Here is a 9,082-nt window from a genome sequence, read left to right on the forward strand (position 1 = left end):
ATAGGGTGGGTAAAAAATCCATGTGGTACATGATATGTTACTATTGTCTTTCGACCTAATTTTTAAACATATTTTGAAAACAAGTTTGTACCATGATTACGGAATGAACGTGGTCTTATAACGACCGTGTCATGATAGACATGCCGTGCAGACAATTTGCATTCCTCTTATACAAGGTTCACTAGTGAGAATATAATAATTTGATCCTATATCTGCAACATGTTAACAAGCATCCCATCAATATTGTTTATTTAGGTATCCAAATAAAATATAGTAGGCTATGGGGATGTCTTAGTCTCACTTCACCAAACAGAGCACGCAGTGGAAAAAGAGAGACTGAGATCAAACGTATTTTAAAGCTCGTCAAAGTTGTATGACTTCGCGCGGGCCATCTGTGTCACCTCATAGAAAATTCATGTCAAATATGTTAAATGTACGTGTGTATTCTAATTATATTTTATAATTTTGAACCAAAATTATATATAACGGTCTACAATTTGGATATAAAATGGTAGAAAAAAGTGCATATATTTTTTTGCACTGTTTTTGGTTGACCTATATCAACGTTTTGTTTACTTTCGTTTTGAGTTCCCGGAATTTTGCTTTCTTTTTGAATTCCTATTTAAATAGTAATAAATACACGCTTCTAAACAATTTGAGAGTAAAGCGTCAATGCGGTAAGAAAGTTTGTGTTGTTCATCTTTAAAAGTTAGAAATAAACAAAACATAATTTGATAAAGTCGCATGATTTATTTTTATGGTTTTTTAAATATTCAATCAGTTAAGGTCAAGATCTAGTAGATGATTCCAGACTGACTTTTTGGTGCTAGAACCATTATGACGTCATAATTGATTTGATGAAATTTTCCCCGTATTTTACAGCTTTAAAGGAATTATGTAGAAAATAAAACAAATAATATTTTGACATTTTGACATATTCAATCAGGGGAAAAGTAATCCCGGTACCTATATTCAATTTGACATCATTTTAAAGAGGAGGCCAAGAGCTTGTTTAATGTCGTTTTTGGCGAGACTGTAGGCAATCTAGATATATTTCATTAGTCAAAAATGGACAAAACTCCGAGATTTGTTACTTTTATCCTTCATATTTCATAGAAATTGGTTGTTTAAAATAAAATATCGCAGAGACTTGGCTAGCTTAGGCAATATTTGTTGATATGAAAAAAATCGCATTATATGTTCCTATAATGTTTAACTGTATCATTTGATCATCAATGCAAAATCTTTGTCTTTCTGCCAAAATGTTAAATAGCATGAAAATTGCATTAAATAAACATTAGCACGCAGAACATTAAATTGACTTTGTTGATCGTTGACACTAGCAACATATCGACCGAGTTTTGCAGGTAATAAATAATGATATAACCAAACGATCAGTTGGGTACTCTTCGAAGATAAAATAAACGTTTAATTGCATAAACATTTTTAAAAAGCCTCTTGAAATTTGAGTTCAATATCTATTATTATAAACCAGCGTGATAATTATATGTGTTGATCATGTATTGATCAAACATATTTCTATATGTATTTATTCGTTTTATCTATTTCATTATCCGTTTTTTGTGAAACAGTTTTAAATTTTAAATAACTGCCAGTTACACTGCGCAACTGGATTGAGTTGGCTGAGTAAAGGCTTTCGTTTTTCCTTGGTTCTCTAATTTCATTGGTCTTTCTTATTTTCATTATCCAATAAATTCAAATCTCTATTTGATATAAGTAACCGTTCAAACTAAGTAAAATTAGGCAGTATTTCATTTTCAACATCGTCGGTCAATCAAGCGTGTATCTGCTGCATCTTGTGGTATGTTAATATCATATTGACTTATATATTTCTTTACTTACCATGATAGTGATTAGCTAGGGCATTTTATTTTAATTGCAAAGTGTATACTTTATCGTATTTTTGCAGTTAAACTTGTCATAGTAATTTCTAAAACTTGTTTGTAAGTTCAAATGTAAAATTGTTACAAAACATGTTTTTATGTTATAAATGAATACTGGAGTAACGGTTGCTTATTGTCAAAGATTTCAGAAACAAAACATATCAAATGTACTTTTAAAACTGTATTTTATGTCTAATGTATTATTTGTTTTGTTTTTAGGTCAATGCTTTATTTATCTATTTAATAAATCGACTGAAACTATCAACTGCCTCCTTTCTGTTCGGTTACATATATATCAATCAGTTTGTAATGCAGCGAAAGACATGAGTCGCTAAAAAAGTTTAGTTCAAAACTTGAAATCAAGTGCACGATCAAAATGTTTTACTAACAATTAAAAGGTATGGTTGCGTTTTTAATGCAACTTAAAAAATATCGATTTTTCCTGCAATGTGCAAGTAATTTTTTTTGGGGTCGCAATAAAGAGAGTCGACACGGAAATACAAGTAAAAACAGATTAAGCAATCAACTTCCTTAAAGCATATAATGCATACTTATTTTTTTAACGATGCATGACACATTTTAAATATGTTTTTGTTATGTACTTAAACTGTGTCACTGGCTAAGTTTCAACCCTCAAAGCACTAAATTGCAAATAACTCGATGTTTATTTCAAGCACATATTTTAGATTGAACCTGACAATTTAACATAACAAGCTATATAATAGTAAGAAGTTTAACAGAATTGCATATAATAGAATATCTTAATTCAAAAAGTAAGTTGTTTATTAACAAAGAAAAAAACCTGGTTGAATATGATACTTTTGCATTACAATTTGAATCGCAGTTGTTAATCACACGTATACCTGGATAAGTTTGTACCGCTAATGCTTAACTCATGAATCTTAATTTTTAGAAAATAAAATAAATTCCGACGAACCAGAGGTTTAAATACGACCGTAAATTACTTTCAGTTTCATTTTGTGTTCCTAGTAATTTTAAAATTTGGGAGTGTTTTTACTTTCGTTTTGATTTACTGTAAAGACTTTACTTTTACTTTTAGTGAAGAGTTGAAGAGTTACACAAAGTGAGAGCTTATAAGGTAAGATTCCCTAGATTTTTTTTTTAAATTTATATAAAAATGATTTTATTTATTGGATTGGTCACCCTGGAAGACCTGGTGCATTCTTCTCTATGTACATAATGTTAATGCTATATTTATCATAATAAAAATGAATAAGAAAACACCATACAAGATTTTGAGAAAGATTTTATTTTTCAAATTAATGGTACAGGGGCGTACAGTAGGATATCAGTCAAAGTTTTACTGCGCAAGTGAATTGAGTTCCTCCTATCTGTAATTCCATTGGTGCATTTATTAAATTAACCAATTATATTGAAGCTACATGTATGTATATAATATAAGTTACCTCTAATTCTAATTAAGTTAGAGCAGTATACCGTTTCCAGAGAACACTATCCAGTCGATATCCGTAGCATCTTGTGGTATGTAAATTTTATATGAACTTTTATTTTACTTATCAGTGTAAATGTTTTGTCGCTGGTTTTATTTTAATTGCATTGTCAATACCAAAGTGTATTTTTGTAATTAAAGGTACACTACTTGGATTGTGTCTGTAAAGCTCAAAGATTAAATGTCTTTACAGTACGCACTGTAATTGATTTTTTATGAAACGTACAATGCATTTGTGGTAACTTATAGCTAATGTAATTTCTGTCAATTTGTCAATGTAATTTGAATAATTACATTTTAGAATTTCCTTATAATCACAACTTAACTTGAAAGATTGGAGGAACACGAACATTTAAAAATAAAAAAAAATAAAAAGACGGGAAATAGAAAAATGAAAATGAGTAACAGTAACACCAACAAACAAAATGAGAAACCCGAGAGAACTGACGATTCTGGAACACCTAGCCAAGATGACAGAGAGGATAGCGCCCAACGCTTAAGCAGAGAAAAACAAGTGACCACGATATGAGTCCAAACGAGAAAGAAGGAAAAGAAATGGAATCATTGGAAGAAAATGATGGAAATGACAATAGCACCCAACGCTTAAGTTTAGAAGAAGCAGAGAAAAACAAAAGTGACCACGATATGAGTCCAAACGAGAAAAAAGGAAAAGAAATGGAATCATTGGAAGAAAATGATGGAAATGACAATAGCACCCAACACTCGAAGAAATTCAGTTGTGCATATTCATAGGAAAACAATTTTTTTTCTTCTTTTTTTGGGCACTAAGGTCATTTTGATTGGCCGATTACCGTTGTGATTCCTTGACTGTGGTGCGTACATTTCTAGGCAAGATAATGTTGAAGAAATTCGGATGTGCATATTCATAGAAAAAAAAATATTTTTTTTTTGGCACTAAGTTCATTTTCATTGGCCGATTACCGTTGTGATTCCTTGACTTTGGTGCGTACATTTCTAGGCAAGATAATGTTGAGGAAAGTCGGATGTGCATATTCAGAGAAGAAATTTTTTTTTTTTTTTTTGTTGGCACTAAGTTCATTTTCATTGGCCGATTACCGTTGTGATTCCATGACTGTGGTGCGTACATTTCTAGGGAAGATAATGTTGAGGAAAGTCGGATGTGCATATTCATAGAAGAATTTTTTTATTTTTTTTTTGTTGGCACTAAGTTCATTTTCATTGGCCGATTACCGTTCATCTTCGCTAGCCAAGGGTTTTTGGTCCACTTTGCTCCCCATAAACCCTTGGCGGATTTCATTACGAAAACTCGGTGACAAGATCTGTTTTATGATTGGCTGCAGCTGCGAGTAGCTGATCCAATCGCAGTGCTTGTAAATATAAACTTTAAAAGAAAACACATGTGTGATCTTTGGTAAAACATTCGGTGCTTTTAACAAATTGAGACACAAGTACAGTGCCTCCCCAACGATGGTCTAACCAGATCGCTTTAAAACCTATATGTTTTACTGGGATTGACCATAGTTCTACAAACTTGTCAAGGCTCGCGTGATGGCATGGAAAGTAAACATGGCGAATGTAGAAGTTGCCTATCCCGTTAGTATATATACGTTCCTACTTATGGTTATTGCTTTTAAAAGTTCAGTGAGCTCTGTTTTATTTAATTTCTTTGGTCTGCAATATTCACGACAACGATACCTGATTTTATGGTATGAAAGCTTTCATATAAATCGGCGACTTTTTCAATCCCGGTACAGGTCCTTACAAAACACTATGAATAAAACATTCCGTGCTTTCCCTAGGTTATAACTTAAATCGTATTTAATAGCATCGTTAATTATGTTCCGATATTCAGTAGTCAACATGTTTTCAAGTTGTATTAATGCCGTAGTGTGTATATAACCTGTTGTTTAATTCGATTAAAATGTAAATATGCAAGGGGCGCAACTCAATTTGCTCGCTAGATAGCGCCACCACATCACCGAGTTTTCGTAATGAAATCCGCCAAGGGTTTATGGGGAGCAAAGTGGACCGAAAACCCTTGGCTAGCGAAGATGATTACCGTTGTGATTCCTTGACTGTGGTGCGTATATTGCTAGGCAAGATAATGTTGAGGAAAGTCGGATGTGCATATTCATAGAAAAAAAAAATATGTTTTTTTTTTGGCACTAAGTTCATTTTCATTGGCCGATTACCGTTGTGATTCCTTGACTTTGGTGCGTACATTTCTAGGCAAGATAATGTTGAGGAAAGTCGGATGTGCATATTCATAGAAGAAATTTTTTTTATTTTTTTTTTGTTGGCACTAAGTTCATTTTCATTGGCCGATTACCGTTGTGATTCCATGACTGTGGTGCGTACATTTCTAGGGAAGATAATGTTGAGGAAAGTCGGATGTGCATATTCATAGAAGAAAAAAATATTATTTTTTTGCTGGCACTAAGTTCATTTTCATTGGCCGATTACCGTTGTGATTCCTTGACTGTGACTGTGCTGCGTACATTTCTAGGCAAGATAATGTTGAGGAAAGTCGGATGTGCATATTCATAGAAGAAAAAAAAATTTTTTTTTTTGTTAGCACTAAGTTCATTTTCATTGGCCGATTACCGTTGTGATTAGTAGGGGAAAACTATGGGTTCTGGACCAGTGTCCTCCCATAGAGTTACTATGGAGTATCCTCCTGGTATCATCCCAGGGTTTGGGGATACTTATGACGTCATCTAATGAGTTTAATTAACAAATTGATTGATTATCCTTCCAGGGTGTGAGGATACCTATGACGTCATCTAATGAGATAAATTAACAAATTTATTGATTATGAATTATCAATTAAAACTGAAACAAGGGTCAATTAATTCGATTAGTAATCATTAATTACATAATTTCGAATTGATATGATTATGACGCAGTCGATTCTGTAACAGATGTCCTTCACCCCTATCCAAGACTGTGAATAAGCCCCTGACTGTAGACTACCCCTGACTGTAGACTACCCCCTGACTGTTGACTACCTCCTGACTGTAGACTACACCCCGACAGCAGACTACCCCTGACTGTAGACTACCCCTTGACTGTAGACTACCCCTGGCTGTAGACTACCCCCTGACTGTAGACTACCCCCTGACTGTAGACTACACCCCGACTGCAGACTACCCCTGACTGTAGACTACCCCTTGACTGTAGACTTCCCCTTGACTGTGAACTACCCATTGACTGTAGACTCCTTGAATGTGACCTCTTTTTTTTTGATTAAGTCGCTGTGAAGCGAAACACAGGTGATCCCTATGTGTGTTGTTATGATTGATATCGTCACATCTATTTATAGAGTACAGGTAAACTTGTCACGACAAGCATAATGGACGAAATTATTTATAGAGTACAGGTAAACTTGTCACGACAGGCAAAATGAACAAGATTAAACTGGTTTAAAAATCAATAATATGACGCCATATTGGATTTTTTTTTTCAAACATGCTTTTACATAGTTTCATTTTCAGTCTGTTTAATCCTTACAAGCGGATCGTACATAAACCCTTGGCTAGCGAAGAAGAAGCCTAATTAAAAGCATTTCAGTCATTTCATAGTGGCATTATTATGATGATTAAACAAATATGAGCAGTCTGTAAATAGTTTATGACATATATTTTATAAATGTGATATGGCGTACCAGTGAAAACATTATTCCAAACTATACGTTACAAAGTTTTGTTCATAATTGTCCTTAAAATTCATAAAATGTGTGCCACAGTAAAGAAAACATCGGACACACACTTATTCATGACCTACATGTAGTGAAGCGGGTGAATCCAAGCGAGACACCTAAAAAGGCGTCTAATCTCGATAGCGGGTGATTTAATCTGATGTAGTATAACAATTTTTGGGTTTAGTTTTGTCTTATTATCCAATCAGAATTAAGATTTTATACAGTCACTCGTACGGGTATAAAAAGACTGAAAATAATCAAATTCATCACTTTGTGGTGGACCAGACGGTCAGGTAAGTCACACTTCTCTTCTTAAAATTAGACTAAAGGATAATTTAAATGAAAGTAAATCATATTTTGTAATGTTAAGATAAAAAAATTCTCTAAACTGTGGTTGTAAATTATAAAACTTAGATATACGGATTTTTTTTTAATTTTTTTTTTTTGGGGGGGGGGGTATTAATATAGATAAATAACATGCGCCTGTTTAAGTTCGATTTTAACAATTGGAAATCTATTTATTGAATTGTTTAATTTATATTTTGTAGAAACGGCCTTAAAGAGATATTCCTGTATCCAACTCATGATAACAGAGACGACATTGCTCAGTAGTCTAAGTATAACAATCAAATATGCGTACGAGTATTTAAAACATGATGACATAAATATATATTGAGAGAGAATTAAATATTGAAATCTGAGACATTGCTGCATATGAACACGGTGTACCGATATAGGGCGGTGTTACTAGCTCACAACGGACAGGAGAGCATTAACGTAACATGTCCCCGTCATTATCGGGAAGACCTGTCCGACTCAAGTTCATGTGAGCCTACTTCGGTGGGTGGAGCTCCATCCCTGGTGACAGGGATGTTGATGGCCGTGCAATTGTTTTGAAACATTTGTTTCTTAATCAGATTTCAAGGCTTTCTTTTTATGTTTTATTTCATATCTTTTAACATAAAAAATAGGATGATCAATAAAATTTAAAGTCTGAGACCTTGCTGCACATGAACACGGTGTACCGATATAGGGCGGTGTTACTAGCTCACAACGGACAGGAGAGCGTTAACGTAACATGTCCCCGTCATTATCGGGAAGACCTGTCCGACTCAAGTTCATGTGAGCCTACTTCGGTGGGTGGAACTCCAAAAATAATTTTTTTTTGTTGGCACTAAGTTCATTTTCATTGGCCGATTACCGTTGTGATTCCTTGACTGTGGTGCGTACATTTCTAGGCAAGATAATGTTGAGGAAAGTCGGATGTGCATATTCATAGAAGAAAAAAAAATAAAATTTTTTTGTTGGCACTAAGTTCATTTTCACTGGCCGATTACCGTTCATTGTGATTCCTTGACTGTGGTGCGTACATTTCTAGGCAAGATAGTGTTGAAAAATTCGGATGTGCATAGTCATAGAAATTTTTTTTTTTTCTGTTTTTGGCACTAAGTTCATTTTCATTGGCCGATTACCGTTGTGATTCCTTGACTGTGGTGCGTACATTTCTAGGCAAGATAATGTTGAGGAAATTCGGATGTGCATATTCATAGAAGAAAAAAAATAATTTTTTTTTTGTTGGCACTAAGTTCATTTTCATTGGCCAATTACCGTTGTGATTCCTTGACTGTGGTGCGTACATTTCTATGCAAGATAGTGCTGAAGAAATTCGGATGTGCATAGTCATAGAAAAGAATAAATATTTTTTTTCTTTTTTTGGCACTCAGTTCATTTTCATTGGCCGATTACCGTTTGTTGTGATTCCTTGACTGTGGTGCGTACATTTCTAGGCAACTCGATAATATTGAAGAAATTCGGATGTGCATAGTCATCCAAAAAAAAATTATTTTTTTTTTTTGCACTTAGTTCATAACATTGGCCGGTTACCGTTGTGATTCCTTGACTGTGTTGCGTGCATTTCTAGGCAACACGAAAATATTGAAGAAATTCGGATGTGCATAGTCATCCAAAAAAAAAAATTATTATTTTTTTTTTTGCACTAAGTTCATAACATTGGCCGGTTACCGT

The 9,082-nt window shown here is 33.8% G+C and overlaps 1 long non-coding RNA gene across 1 annotated transcript; it reads left to right on the top strand.

Annotated features, from left to right (window-relative positions):
• The first annotated feature begins 606 nt into the window (after positions 1 to 606).
• Positions 607 to 4,245, top strand: LOC136275975 (uncharacterized). Its single transcript, XR_010714472.1, has 4 exons — positions 607 to 677; positions 2,965 to 3,003; positions 3,349 to 3,407; positions 3,677 to 4,245. It is a non-coding gene; the product is annotated as an uncharacterized lncRNA (long non-coding RNA).
• The last annotated feature ends 4,837 nt before the right edge of the window (positions 4,246 to 9,082 follow it).

The sequence above is a fragment of the Magallana gigas genome, chromosome 6 (genome assembly GCF_963853765.1).
Source record: "Magallana gigas chromosome 6, xbMagGiga1.1, whole genome shotgun sequence".
In the NCBI taxonomy this organism is placed as follows: Eukaryota; Metazoa; Mollusca; class Bivalvia; order Ostreida; family Ostreidae; genus Magallana; species Magallana gigas.